The following is a 15354-nucleotide window of genomic DNA, read 5'->3' as shown; positions in this document are numbered from 1 at the left end:
GAATGCTGTAAAAGCTTTTATATTACTGCACTTTTTTAGACATAAATAAGCAAATCCTGGGTCAAAACGACTCAATAATCGTATTGCTGTTTCTGGGAGATTTGTCAGCAGGATTACGCATGAAAAATAATTCTGAAACTTATGGATAATTACACATAACTATACAAACTTAACCAGAATGCTAGAAACAAATAAATTGCCTTTGTTACTTTGTGAAAGCATTTCCAATCAATGAACAAAGAGTGTTTGACACTTCGATAAATGTTCACACCTCCGGGTCAAATTGACCCAGAGAAGTAACTGCTGTTCCTGAAACATGAACATAAATCACTGGTTGAAGTAAAATATTTGATCTGGATTTGACATATTTTGGACAGATTTGGGTGAATAAATGAGTCGGGGTCAAAATGACCCGGAGACCTTTTTGCTGTTCCTCATGAATAAACATAAATCATTGGTAAATATAACATATTTGATCTGGATTTGACATATTTTGGACAGATTTGGATGAATAAATGAGTCTGGGTCAAAATGACCCGGAGACCTATTTGCTGTTCCTCATGAATAAACATAAATCATTGGTAAATATAACATATTTGATCTGGATTTGACATATTTTGGACAGATTTGGGTGAATAAATGAGTCTGGGTCAAAGTGACCCGGAGACCTTTTTGCTGTTCCTCATGAATAAACATAAATCATTGGTAAATATAACATATTTAATCTGGATTTGACATATTTTGGACAGATTTGGATGAATAAATGAGTCTGGGTCAAAGTGACCCAGAGACCTTTTTGCTGTTCCTCATGAATAAACATAAATCATTGGTAAATATAACATATTTGATCTGGATTTGACATATTTTGGACAGATTTGGGTGAATAAATGAGTCTGGGTCAAAGAGACCCGGAGACCTTTTTGCTGTTCCTCATGAATAAACATAAATCATTGGTAAATATAACATATTTGATCTAGATTATACACATTTTGGAAAAATGTGGGTGAAAAAATAAGTCTGGGCCAAAGTGACCCAAGGACATTTTTGCAAACATATCAGGAGGGCTAATATAGCATTGTGGTATTATACTTCTCAGTGGGCAGCCATTTTGTCACTTGTCGTTGCTACCGTTTCCCACAAACGTAATTCTTAATCAAGCCAACAACTTTCTCCCACAATAGAACTTACAGTTTTGATTGTTATTATTCAATTAGCTAAATTATTGATGAAAGAAACTTTTTTTTTAGATGTTTGCTAGTATATTTCCGCTATGCGTTGAGCTAGCGTCCACCAGTAATGCGGGAAATGGAACCGAGAGTTCCGACTCTTCAGATCATTTGGAGAGAGATATCCCCTTAACCAGGAACTAATTCACGTTGAGCATCCAGTGACCCTTGGGCGTTCATTAGCGCAGACAATCTCAAGAGCTGCTTACAGTAAGTCTGGCTGGAGGGCCTCAATCCTATTCCCCGTCCCGCAAGGACTTTATGTGTAAGAATGGCTCAGAGGGGGCTGCCTGAAGGTCAAAAGCTTGTTGATAGAGGTCACAAGTTGCACAACAAAGAACAGGCGTGCCCAGAAGAGTGCATAGCATGTTGTCTAGATGTAACGCGTGCCAGGGCGGGCTTAACCGGAGCTTAGTGGACACTCGAAGAATAGCCATTTATGTTTTTGTTTTGGACAATTACTGTATAGACAGGCACGCTTTGGTTTTTGTTTAAAACGGACAAATAACTGGCAGCTAGCTAGCAACTAGCATATCCATTTTCTAGAGACGCTTATCCTCACCAGGGTCACGGGCCCGCTGGTGCCTATCCCAGCTGACTATGGACAGTAGGAGGGGGACACCCTAAACTGGTTGCCAGCCAATTGCGGGGCACACAAACAACCATTCACGCGCCCGATCACACCCAAGGGCAAGTATGGATTTATGTATTTAGTCATATGAATGTTAATGCTATTGAAAAAAAGACTTCAAAGACTAAAAAACTTTAAAAAAAAAAAAAAACGTCCACAAAATGTTGTCGAATACCGACTGAATCCTAGCAAGCTAACGAATTTTTTTTTCGCTTTATGTCAGTGCTTCTCAATTATATTTTGTCAAACCCCCCCAGAAAAGAGAAAACTTCTCACACCCCCCCGACTCAACACGCTGAAAATAAATAAGATTATCTATAAAAAATATACCTAAACCTGCAACCTTTTTAACATCAACAGCAGAAAAAAATAACTTTCAACAACTGTCATTTCTAACAGCGTTTATATGGGTTACAGCTTAGTCTAAAACTGAAAAAAATATTAATAACCAAGTGCATCAAAGTGCCTGAAACAAAAACAAAAGATGAAAATTCTTATTTTATTGTTTTATTGCAATCGCACTTCACATGACAAAAACAAATCCGCGCCCCACTATTTGGGAAGCACTGCATTAGGTTAGCATCAGGGCCTACTCGACACAAATAAGCATCTGGTAGCCAGCTAGCCGCTAACATTGTAGCATTAGCCTATAATAGCCAAAAGTCAGCTTAAGTCAGTTGCAACGAAACCGAAACGGAGTAAAAATCTTCCCAAATATGATTAAAAGTGGTAAGACCGGGAACTACTGTAAAACTTCACCTCGTTTGCCATTTTAGACTCAGAATTAAGACCTAATTTAATCGTCTATGCTTTCGCCGTAATAAATTTAAAGATGCGTCACCAATTATATAACGTCACGCTCGCATTTATGGATTATGCGGTCTGTGTTTACCTTTTGCGTCTCACAAAATGCATGATCCCAAAAAATAATAAAAAAAAAACAAATTCCATGTGTTTACCCCCCCGTTTATATTTTTTCTATATATGTGCTAAAAAACTGCAATTATGTCACTCTGTAGCCTAAAAGTCCCTTTCAGCAAACACACCTAAAACTATTTGCTAATAAAAAAAACAAAGCCGGCCCCCACTTGAATACAATGATCCATCCCCGTGAAAAAAATCTTTCAGCAGTGGCAGCGGAAAGTTGCAAGCATGTGGAACTATAATGTCGTCGCTAACAAAAGGCCTCTTCAGCCACCTCAATCTTAAACATCTGAAACTCTTCCGTCAGGGAGTGAGAACCTGAATGTCCAGTTTCTCTACATAAGAGGACAAAAATCCTGCCTCTCATTTTGTTCTTTTTTTTTTTTAAGCGTCCAACTATGTAAATGTTCTCTTTTAGGGCACATGCCAATTATACGTCTCAAGTTCCTACTTGCGACGAATTGCATGGGATCCCACAAAGGAAGTAGATTTTATTATTTTTTTTTAATTCTTGTACAAATATGTTGTTTTTCCAACAATAAAAGACAATCGACGAATCTTGTTCTTCACTTATATCATTTTTTTCATTATTTAAATGCCAATGCTTGTATTACAATGGGAAAAGGTTTCGAAATTTACCGATCAAAAATTTTCGCGCCCTAATCACTTGATTTCGATATCTGTTGGTACGACTCCGGATCCAAAATCACGCCAATTGATTGGAGGGCTGCACAATTATGGCCGAATTAATAATCATGATTATTTTGGTCAATATTGAAATTATTCATCATGTTTGATCAAACATGTTTATTTGTTGCCTTTTTTTTAAAAACAAGCAGGATATAAACAAGGCTTTGATACTTCCAAATAATAATAAATTAAAGTCAATAATTAACTTGCTGAGTGCAAACCAATGAAAAAAATGAGGCCTAAGCCTACTTGGATCCAAGCATATTGTTTACTCTTAAGTCAATTTAATCAATTAGCAGTCAAAATGTCATTTTCGGTAATTTCAAACCGAATTTATTTATTGTGTTTTATTTTTTGCCAATTTTTCAAAATGGGTCTCAATTGACAGCTAGCATGGTATAGATTAGAAATCAGATGATAAACTCAACGCCATAAATCTAGTGCATCAGTGGTGCAAAACAAAGTCATCCAATTTTCAACACTATATCAAAAAGGAAGCAAACAAATGACATTTGTTACTGTCTAAAAACAAAATCTTCTTAAAGGGGAAGTTAAACCGAACATTGTTTTGACGGTATTATTATTTTCTATACTCCCTCCAACACAACAATAATATCGCATTGTGGAATATGAATTAAGCAGCAAAATCCACCTGTTTTTATCCATCTCAGGGGGCGGCCATTTTGCTTTTGTTTTCGACCAATCACGGCTAACACGTTCGAAGGTACTTAAAGGTCCTCTGTATCATATCAGTGACTACTTAAAAGTGGAGTTCTCGCACTGGTATCGGTCTAACAAAATTGGTATCGAACATTCCAAGTCATAAGCCTACAATGTTATTTCTTTTAAATGTTGTCGCGGTGGTACTTGACGAACTAAAATCGCACTTGGTGTAAAAACAATTGCATTAGAACATTATATTTACTATATTTTGCCCAAATAACATCTATCATACTAAAGTGTGTACTGAGTGTGTGGTTTTGATTTTTTTTTGCTAGGCGATTTGGAGAATTTGGTTAATCAGTTTAGAGATATTAGTAAGCAACAGTTTGCGGTAGGTTCTATCGGTTTTGTTGGTTGATATGCATTTCCGAACAGACCCTTGCTGTGCACAGTTAGTGTAGTGTAATAATGGCTTTGCACGAGCAGGCGCAGCCATTGTGTTGATGCACTGGCTGCCTTACATCACTTAACAGCAGCCTGCACTCGATCTGCGCAGGCGTGCAGTAACAACAAAAATAATAAAACTGATATCGGATAAGTGTGCCTGCAGACAAGGAAGCTGTCACAAGCACCGCCAATATGCATACTGCCAACATCGCCTCCAAAACAAAACAACATTCCCGGGGTGCGCGCTTCAAAAAACACCCCCCCAAAAAACAAACACGTCGTCTTACCTTAAAAGAGGAAGCTCGAACCGGAACCAGCATGTCGCCCGGGTGTGTGTGGACGAGAAGCGGGGAGCGAAGCGGCAGAGGCCGGCCACGTCCTTGTTTTGTTTGCCCCTGCAGCGCTCGCCCGGCCGCCCGCCCGCCTGCTGTCAAAAAGCGAACCAGTACGTCCGTGCAAAAGCGAGGGACGTCCGCTGATTGCTCACGCCCGCCGGAGGTGACGACTGCAAAGGGGCCTCGCGAAGGCCCGCCCTGTTTCCGCCTCTGAAACCGACACACCTACACTTTCAGCCAATGGGAAGTTACCATTGAAAAAGGAGCGGCCCCTTTAAAAAATATTAAAGGGAAGGGGAGGGGTGGGTTTGAGACGCCCACTCACATAGTCCCAAAAGCTGGGATGTCCTCACATGACCCTCAGTATTTCTGTCGAGTAAATAAAATGCAGGAAATAAAATTGAATGCGCATCGATTCCTGGTATTTGTTAGTACTCCGAGGAAAAAATAAATCCTGAGGATTTTGTAAGAGACAAAGAAAAATAAATGACTATCATCAACCAAAGGCATCAATGACTTTTTTTTTTTTTTTAGTAAATCAAGACTAAAAAAAAGATCTGGTCAAACGGGGGTGCTAGCACCTTCTGGGGTATGTCAAGGTGGTATTTTAAATGTATTTCTGCAAGGACAAGCACATTGAATGCATTTTAATGCCGTGCCAGTGAAAGGTAGGTTTTTTTCTTTTCAAATTAAAAGCAAATGAATTAGAACATGAAGCTTTTTTCGGTGAAATTATGTACGGGTCACATATCATTGATAAAAAAAAGATTTGAGAATCACTCTTCAGACAACATATAAGTTTGAATGAGTTAAATAGAAAGATGATCGGCCACGTTCTTTTGGATGATGTTTTTTTTGTAACACAGGGGGGTCTTGTTTTTGTTTTTGTAAAACTACATATTGCATTTTCCCCCTAATTTTGTAAATGCTTTTGAAGGCACTATAATTAAAGTTATTTATGAATATTTTTTCCTTCAACAACTCAAATTGTTCAGTGGCATCAATTTTATCCATACATATGTAGGTTCAATTTGTAAACACCCACAAAAAAAAAAAAAAATGAAGAATGGTAAGGTCTTTGTAGTCTGTTTGCTGGCATATATTGACCGGCGCTCAACGGAATGTAGCAAAAATCTCAGGAAAATCAATGTCATAAATCCTATTAAATGCATCTAAAAAATTGTAATTTTAATGGTTTTAGATGGTCCAATGAATATTTTTGTACAAAAAATCTTGCATGTCCACCTGCAATCACATAGCAATGTTAGTTTCGAAATTTTACGTTTTATTCATCTGCTGGAAATTTCAGCTCCCAAGTTTTTTTTACCCCATCGATTCTTTTAGGATATCATAAAAAGAAATAAAAGCAATTTCCATAATTTGTCACAAAATGCCACACGGGTCAATTTTACTCATGTTGACATTTGCAAACTGAGCTTTGATTCGCTTCTTACTGAGCCGAGCCGATGTCATTTTCAATCGCCGTCAAGTGGCAAAATGGCCGCCTCGAGTCGGACGGAAACATTTTACATGCGTTTACCAATAAATGATCAATCGTTATGGATATAGAAAATAGAAATGACAGTTTTTCTAGCGTGTTCGTTTTAGGAAAAACTGAATGACCTTGTGAGGATCCCTCTGCGCTGGTTTCCCCATCCTACTCCTCCTTTCAGCCCTTCATCAAATCGTGGACACGTCTTTGGCTCCTGAATGGCGCCTGGTTTGGCTCCTGGTGGCAGCTCCTGGCTGACGGCCCCTCGGATCCCCCTCGGTGCGAGCCGTGGGACCACTGTCACGCCACCTGATAACACTTTTAATTTAGATGAAGCAAACCTTTGCGCAACACTTCCATTTTGAGCTATTTCGGCGTGCGTTATCAAGGGAAAAGAAAAATCAAGACAAAAGTGAAACGTCGATTAGATATACTAAAAATAGAAAAATCGTCTGAAATTTAAAATGGAATTTGTTGCTTATCTGTAACATGATATTTGGGAGTGATAAGTACGACTGTTTTAAACTTTGGCTCACAAAAACGAAGTTTATAATCATGCTAACAGTTAGCAAGCTAAAAACCCATATGGATGTTATGATTTGGAAAGCTGTTGCGGCTAATGCTATAAATCAGGGGTGTCAGAAATTTATAATCATGCTAACAGTTAGCAAGCTAAAAACCCATATGGATGTTATGATTTGGAAAGCTGTTGCGGCTAATGCTATAAATCAGGGGTGTCAGAAATTTATAATCATGCTAACAGTTAGCAAGCTAACAACCCATATGGATGTTATGATTTGGAAAGCTGTTGCGGCTAATGCTATAAATCAGGGGTGTCAGAAATGTATAATCATGCTAACAGTTAGCAAGCTAACAACCCATATGGATGTTATGATTTGGAAAGCTGTTGCGGCTAATGCTATAAATCAGGGGTGTCAAACACGTTTTTATCATGGGCCACATTGCAGTGACGTTTCTTTCGGAGGTTTGGAAAATGATCGTCTTAACATTTACACGTTTTGAAAACCAGCCGCCACTAAAAACTGTTCGAAAGGGGGATTGATAAGAAAAAGTTGAAGACAATTTGAAAATTTGGTAAACTTGGAAGTCATAATTAGCATTAGCAAAATGATGCGGTGGGCCGGATTTGACCCATGGGACTTTTGACACATAAGTTAAGCTAACGTTTGGGATGCTAACATAAATCAAGAAACAAAACTGTGCATAAAATACGCTTGCAAAACGTATGACACATGGTTTTCCAGACTGTCAAAATTTAAACAAGCAATAAATGAATTAAATAAATGATGGAATCTAAACATGCTAACATTTCGGATGCTAACAGCAAGGTGTGTACAGAAACTGCTGGAGGTACATAATGACTTTTTAGCAAACATGTTAACAGTTGTTTTAAATAAGTGAAGGAAGGCTTTTTTGGCTTTCAAATTCTAAAATTTTGATGAATGCCTTTTTTAATGACTTTTTAGCAAACATGCTAACAGTTTTAAATAAGTGAAGGAAGACTTTTTTGACTTTTAAATTCTAAAATTTTGATGAATGCCTTTTTTTTAAACACGGTCACAATGTGGAAGAACTAAAAGTAAAATGACTTGAAAGATTAGGCATTTTACAAAACAATAGAAATGTTTATTGCTTGCATATTTCTCATACTCTTTGAATGACATCGGTACGTGATAATTAAGTATGCTATGTGACCTAATTGGAAGTTCTCGTTAAGTGGGTGACAATTAAAGACGTGGAACTCGATAGAAACAAGATCTCTGCTGCCACCTAGTGGTAAATACATGGAGATGCAAAATCGTACTGATAAGAACGTTGTACTGAAATAACAAATGACCATTTGAGGGTACATTAAAGTATTGTATAGCACGCAGATTAATGAAAACTACCAAACTTAATTTATGGGTCCAACGACATTAAGATGTATTGAAAGTCCCATTATAGTCACTAACATATTAGAAAAAAAAATCAGAAATAGCTTTTTTAGATACATTTATACAACCACGAATTATATTTACTAATATTGTTTTTGGAGTAAGGTATCACAATGGTTTATACAGAACATGAAGGGGAAAAAAAATGTTAGAAAAGACCCCAAACTTTATAATCGTCATTCATAATTGTTTTTCAAGTTTGTAGTTCTCGGAAATAGACGTATGAAAAAAATACTGTATATATTTAACAGCATAAATAAGTATGTAGTTCTCGGAAATAGACCTACGGAAAAAATACTGTTTATATTTAACAGCATAAATAATCTAATGGTACATACTGCAAATGTACCAATTTACATTTTAGCGGTGGAGGGATTGGTAGACACTAGATGGCGCTCTATATTGCAGTACTGCTTGCCATGCAGTACGCTCAGTGCACATAAATTAGGGTCTCCAAATTACAGTAATCCAATTTTTTAAAAATGTATTTCTATGAACATTTTTGATGCACTTTTCCCTTAATGAAAGTGGCTTCAATTAAATCCTCCGTGTGATCAATAACTCATTGATCGGCAAGTGAGTTCGGAGGCTTGAAGGAATGAATGACGGCTTTTGAATTAGTTGTGTTTCCTTTTTTTATTGCTTCCAATCAGCCCCAATTCGATGGTTAGTTAATGACATCCACCGACGGATGCTTTTCAGCGTTCATTCTGTTATTTTTTTTTCACTAGCATTTTAAAAAAGGGGTGTGCAGACTTTTTTTTATATCCAATTGATGGCTGCAATGGGAGAAAATCAAATGTAAATGATTTTTTTTTGTAAGTGCTTAAGAGTTAGTGTTGACAACTAATTTGCCTTCTGGGGTTTTTATTATAGTCATTGCTAATATTCACATTTTTTTATGTACCCATCCGTTCCTGTTTTTGGTCTGTATCCCCTTAACCAGTACAACGCATTTTGGATTAGGGTAAAAACAAAACATTTATGCAACTTCTCTATTGAGCGCTATTGCTAGCTGTATCTAATTTGGAAAATCTATACTGCGCATTTGTAAAACCTGACCAAAATCATAAAAGCATGACCCAATTACACAAAACTGAGTTGCTTCATGTTCCAATTGTTTTTCTTTTATTTTGAAAAGTAAACACCAAGTGCTAGTCTTCAAAGAAGGATCAAAACTGGCAGGAAATAAACAAGCCACACACACTGGATTTTTTCTTGTCTTTTATTAAAAATATTTCAAAATAAAACCTTTACATACCTCTTTGTTAAGTGACGTTTACCTGCTGTTGGCCATGACGAGTTGCGGCTTAAGGAGGGGTGGGGGTTGGCCCGGTGACGTATCGCTGCCCTTCGGGGAAGGCAGTAGGTTGTATAGTTATCTTCCGATTGGGCAACATCACTACCCTGAAACCACACAACCTACTACCTCACCCCGTACGAACATCAGGAACATCACGTAAGCACACACAAGCGACAAACTAAAGAGTGATCAAAACATCCTGGGCAACGACAAGAAAAAAAAAACAAAAACAAAAAAACGTTAAACGTGCAGTTACAATGACCCGCCATTGGGTGGCACTGCCGCATAGAGAACATCATCTGAGGTCCGGGAGTCCAATCGTCAGACGACATTACAGTCACTTCAGGAAAGACAGTAAGTTGTATAGTTATCTAACAGGAAGGGTGTGACCCTAAAACTATACAACCTACTACCTCACCCCAAAGGACAGTCTGGGAATATTCGCTGCATCCATTGGTCCACGCTGCTCATCCGCTTGGACACACAAAAACATTGTCACTCTATACGTGTGTCCGAATGAAATGGTGGACACTTCTTGGCAAAACGTGATCAGAAATATGACCTTGGGATTATCATACATTATACATTCCAGACTTTACAATTCCGCTATATATTAAAAAAAAAAAAAAAAAAAAACCCATACAATGCAAACTTGCTTTCCAAAATGCACACGTTTAAATGTTTGACTGTACATCTTGCGTAAGAATTTTTTTAGGGCTTTAATTGAACTGTCTAAGGCAGAAGTGTCAAACTCATTTTTGTCGCGGGCCATTTTGTAGCAAGAACTTCCTTCATTGGGCCGATATGTTGACGAAACCAAGTCGATTTTAAATTGTCTCATATTATTATTACTGTAAACAGCAAATTGATGGCTCAGTTGTTTTGAAACTAGAAGTAAAGCAGTCTAGTTTGTTCATTTATTGTTTACTTTACTGTAACAGAACAAACCAAAAAATGTCAACTTTATTTTTCATTATACATGACAAGCCAAAGTTTTGGAACAGAGTTTAGCAAGGGTCATGGAAAATGACATGGTTTGCTTTCGCGGGCCACATAAAATGACGTGGCGGGCCGGATTTGGCCCCCGGGCCTTGAGTTTGACACCTGTGGTCTAAGGCATGGGCAAGGACTGATACCAAGCAACGGTATTGGGCCGATACCAGGCCTTATTTTAAGGTCTCAGCACACCCAAATCAATCAAGCAATTGAATATTGTTTGTATATTTTTGTTGTTTTTTTTGTGTTTAGTGTTTACTTCTGCCTGAGCAAAATTTTAAAGTGCAAAATACCTTTAAAATTTGACAGATTTTGTGGTTAACCCACGAAAATATAAAATAAAATAAACCAATCAGGATCTTCTTTCACTGGTGTATAAAGAGGAATGTTTCTAGTTTAGCTGTAAATAGTCAATTTGCATCTTTGTTTACAGAAGCCTTGCATTAAAAAAAAAAAAAGGATTAGTAGTAAATGTCATTCACAGTATTTGTCGCAGACCGCTTAATTGAGTTGAGTACCCATACTTCTATTGAATATTCATCAAAGTGACCAGTAACCACAAACAGAACGAGAGAACGCACATGATATCCCAACCGTCCGTGGCAAGGCTTAAAACGAGCCTGTGCTGCAATCGCAGTTGTGTGACTTCTCACTGGCTGTGTTTTGCAACATGTTTCTCACCTCCTCTGCACCATCAAGGAGGTGGAACATGCGAAGAACGGCGGACCAGCGCAGCAACAGCTCCGCCTGAAAGAATCAGAGAAGATGACCATCGTTTATGTCGGAAAAAAAAGAAAATGTAAATAACTAAGCAGGTAAACCTATTAAATTGACAGCTGAAGACATCGCTCATGAGACTATAACTCTAAAATGTCAGAAAATGATAAGCATAAAATGTATGTCTAACTGCTCTGAAGGCCTCTTATCATGTCAAGATAAAAAGGGTTCACGTTTTAAAAGAGTCCACGTATCTTTTCAAATTAAGAGCAAATTAACTGGAACATGGAACAACTTATTCCAAAATGCTGTTACAGGGTTAGCCGCATGCCTTTATTTGATGCACGCTGTCATTTCTTCCGCATTTTTTCTGCAAAGGAGCCAGAAATAATGTTTAAACGGATATACACACTATCATAAAACTTGGTGCAACACGGATTGTGCACCTGTGGATGAGTTGAATGATGAAGTATGACCTGAGTGGATGGAGCTGGTTGGCATATGGCATTTTTTCAAACGTGAACTTACAGTTAGTTCATTGCATGGTAGAGTTGACACAAAGCAGAAGAAAAATGAATGTGGATGACCACAATGTATCCCAGAAGACATCATCTGGATTTTCTCATGCTGACGTGACAAGTAATATGATGTCTATGAAGGAGCAAAATGGATGCCGACCTAAAAGTCGGTTGTGCTGGCGACGGGGCGTCGGAAAATTGGCGCCGCGTTTGGTTCTGTGGCGCTGATTGACTTTCAAGTTGTTCCAATTTCAAAACTTTTTTTTCTCTTGTCAGAAATAGGAGAAATAATTTGTTCCAGGGACTAATAGTGCTCATACAACATTATAAACATTGTTAAATATCATACAAGTAAAACGATAATTTTAGTTTCAATAAAAGAAACGAGCTAACTGAACCAAGGTCCGAGTCCATCCTTGTACACACACAGGAATATTACTAAAATGGAGAAGGACCATGTAAAAGTTATGTTTCTATGTGATTCAATTAAGAGGACACTGGTAAGATAACACGAAAAGGTCTTTTGGGATACAGTGTATACACACAATCAATAATCAATAAAAGAAGCGAACAAACTGAACCAAGGTCCGAATCAATCCTTGTACACACAGAAATATTACTAAAATGGAGAGGATCATTTAAAAGTTATGATGTTTCTATCTGATTACACGAAGATTACACTGGTAAGAGAACACGAAACAGTCTTTTGGCATACAGTATATACACAAAATATGAAATTTCACTCAAGGCCGACAGAATATTGTGTACTATGTCTATCTAAATATGGGTGGTATATGCAAGATTGACTTCCATTCCATACTTTGAATTGCATGTAGGTAATTTCTGTGTTGTACATGTGGAAACACTGCCATCCAGTGGTCACAGTTGTCACTACAGTGATCATTTTGTGATCATCAGTGATCATCTTATATTAGGTAAGCATTAGTCAAGGGTGTGAGCTATCCACCGTAAAAAAACATATTTGATGAAAATTTTATTATTTATCATTGTTGTTACATAACGTTGTTATTGTTGCCAAGCGTTATCGGAAAAGGTAACCTCGAGAGGGCTAGTGCATTTAGCATATTCACTCATTTTTCAAGGGCGACTGAGTACTGTGTACTATGTCTATGTAAATATGGGTGGTATATGCAAGATTGATTTCCATTCCATACTTTGAACTGCATGTAGGTAATATCTGTGTTGTACATGTGGAAACACTGCCATCCAGTGGTCACTACAGTGCTCAATTGGCTAATATTAGGAAAGCATTAGTCAAGGGTGTGAGCTACCCTCCATAAAAAAATGTATTTGATGAGAATTTTATTATTTATCATTGTTATTACTATTTTAAAAACACAAGGATTCTCATCCATGGCACTGCAAGAATTATCATGCGTGTTTGCGTAGGTAAGTGGTAAAAGTATTCCTCATTCTCACTTGCGTACGCTCCGATCCCAAGGTTTACTGTAACGGCCAAATAAACCTTCGCTGTTCCGACTGTTGATCATACAGAAGATATTTTAAATCAGACACCTCGCATTTCATTCCCGGATCGTCCATCAGCGAAGTTGGAGGCACGCGGCCCTGTCGGGCCGCTGACTGGACACGGCTCATTCTAATCTAGTAGTTGGCTCCCAGTCCAGTCCGATTGAGCGTCTGCTGCTTTCAAGTGAAGCCAGTAGCTGTCATCCAGTGACAGGAAAATGTTGCACGCAAGTATGCATGAGTGGCCCCCGGCGCTAAAAACACCCCTCTGCTATGAGGGGTTTCTTAGAAGTGCGCAAAGTCAGCAAGGCGGCTCAGACGCGCGAAAGCGGAGAGCTTGTAACGGATAGCCGCTTTGGCCGGGCACCTCGGCGAGCAGCTGACGGCCTACTTTTCTTTCGGCACCTCCGCGTCTCATCGTGTCACACAAACGCGCGGCGGGAGCGACGAGCCGACGCGCCGCGCACGACGCTGAAGCGCGGCGACGGTTCAAGAAGCGGCATCGGCGCGCAAGACTGGCACGCTTTGAAAAGCCACTTTAATTCAATCACACTTAAGTCTAAGTGCTATCGATCAATATTGGGTCTCGGTGCAGCCATAGGACTAAGTGAAGTGCTCTAACCTTGTAATGTGATCTATGGGCTTCTTTGGTCAGTGCGGTGGCTAGCTTAGCATCTGGATGTTTGGACTGAATAGCTCAACAACGTTCTATTTTGCCAACATTTAAATAGGTACGGTTCTTTGTCGGCTTTGGGGGCTTGTTTTAAGATATGGTCCGGGCTACTTGGTGAAATGTTCCCTTTTTTGTTTATTTTTTTTTCCCAACTGCATGGCTCCGGGAACCTCCATTTTGAGAAAAACGTATGATATTCAGTTTTACTCTATTTCACTATTTCCCTCGAAAATAGCATGAAAAATGTCATTTATTAGTTACGTTTTACGGTAGAAAATGCAAACGTGGCAAAAATATGTGTTTGGGCGCACACATCCGGAAAGACATCAGTAGTAAATTCTCCAGCGAGCAGAGATATTCTTCTGAATGCTGCTTTCCCACATTGAACAGTTCATTGTGAGGGGCAGTCTCCAACACTTTCGCAATTTATTGTCAGTAAAACACGTTTTGTCTCATTCATTCACTCAGCTAGGGTAGTCTCCAGTGCTCAGCGACCCTCGTGCGGATAAGCGGTCAAGATGGTTGTTATATTTCGTGGCCGACCAGCATTCAATGACGTCATGTAAGGGACAAGGCAGCCACATGGTGAGAGGTGCTGCTTCAGTAAACGAGACGCTTCATTTCCTAGTTGGAAATGGTGTTAATGTGCTAAATGTTATTCATATGCATATATACCACTGAAGAAGTTTAAAATATACCTATATAAGCCGCCTCGAGGCTAAATCTATTGATTGTGTCTATATAAGCCGCCTCGAGGCTAAATCTATTGATTGTGTAACGACCCTATCTATATATTTTTACAGCGCATGTTAGTCGTGTGACAGTGCAGACAGAAGGAATCCAGAGCGACAATATGGAACGTTTCGAAAGCATAGCTGCTCCACAGGCGTCCTAGAGTAGCACAGGAGACATGACTATTTATACCAGGCCGAGAGGGGGAACGGGGGCGCTGGCGAGGGGTACAGGAGCGAAAAAGGAGGAAGCAACATGGACAGGTCCTGTTACATGTGTCGGGGGGGGGGTTGGGTATGCGCGCAAAGTCAGACAGGTTGACCTCTCAGTCACCTACGCACGAGGGAAGACATGGTGCGGCTTGAAACAAATGTGCGAGAAAAATCCTAATTATTCTCGTGTGCATACATGCACGCACGTGCGAGCGCGTCAAACAGTGAGACGAAGGGCCCCCCCCCCCCCCCCCAGCAGCCTACCCTCCCAACCGGCGGGGCCGTAAACATGCCAGGTGAAGTGGGCTGGATTAGAGCGAGCTAGCTAGTCCCACTGCGGCCCCACGGCCAC

The 15354-nt window shown here is 39.2% G+C and overlaps 1 protein-coding gene and 1 long non-coding RNA gene across 8 annotated transcripts in view; both read right to left on the bottom strand.

The window, feature by feature from the left end:
* Positions 1-6633, bottom strand: part of pparab (peroxisome proliferator-activated receptor alpha b) — a 35451-nt gene extending 28818 nt beyond the window's left edge. Inside the window, exon 1 of one of the 2 annotated variants that reach the window (XM_088416230.1) lies at positions 6540-6633. The gene's annotated coding sequence lies outside the window, so the exon portion shown is untranslated. Of the gene's footprint in view, positions 1-4868; positions 5039-6539 lie in introns of those variants that run through there. The other variant, XM_088416229.1, reaches the window with a different exon arrangement.
* A 2936-nt stretch (positions 6634-9569) lies between these two features.
* Positions 9570-15354, bottom strand: part of LOC148422789 (uncharacterized) — a 39762-nt gene continuing 33977 nt past the window's right edge. For all 6 annotated transcript variants that reach the window (XR_015866011.1, XR_015866007.1, XR_015866006.1 and 3 more), the window contains one exon: positions 9570-11409. This is a non-coding gene — a long non-coding RNA (uncharacterized LOC148422789). The remainder of the gene's footprint in view (positions 11410-15354) is intronic.

This window comes from Hippichthys cyanospilos, chromosome 6, assembly GCF_059441005.1.
Source record: "Hippichthys cyanospilos isolate Australia breed blue-spotted pipefish chromosome 6, RoL_Hcya_1.0, whole genome shotgun sequence".
Classification (NCBI taxonomy): Eukaryota; Metazoa; Chordata; class Actinopteri; order Syngnathiformes; family Syngnathidae; genus Hippichthys; species Hippichthys cyanospilos.
The sequence above is the reverse complement of the archived record's forward strand: the minus strand, read 5'-3'. Positions and strand labels throughout refer to the sequence as shown.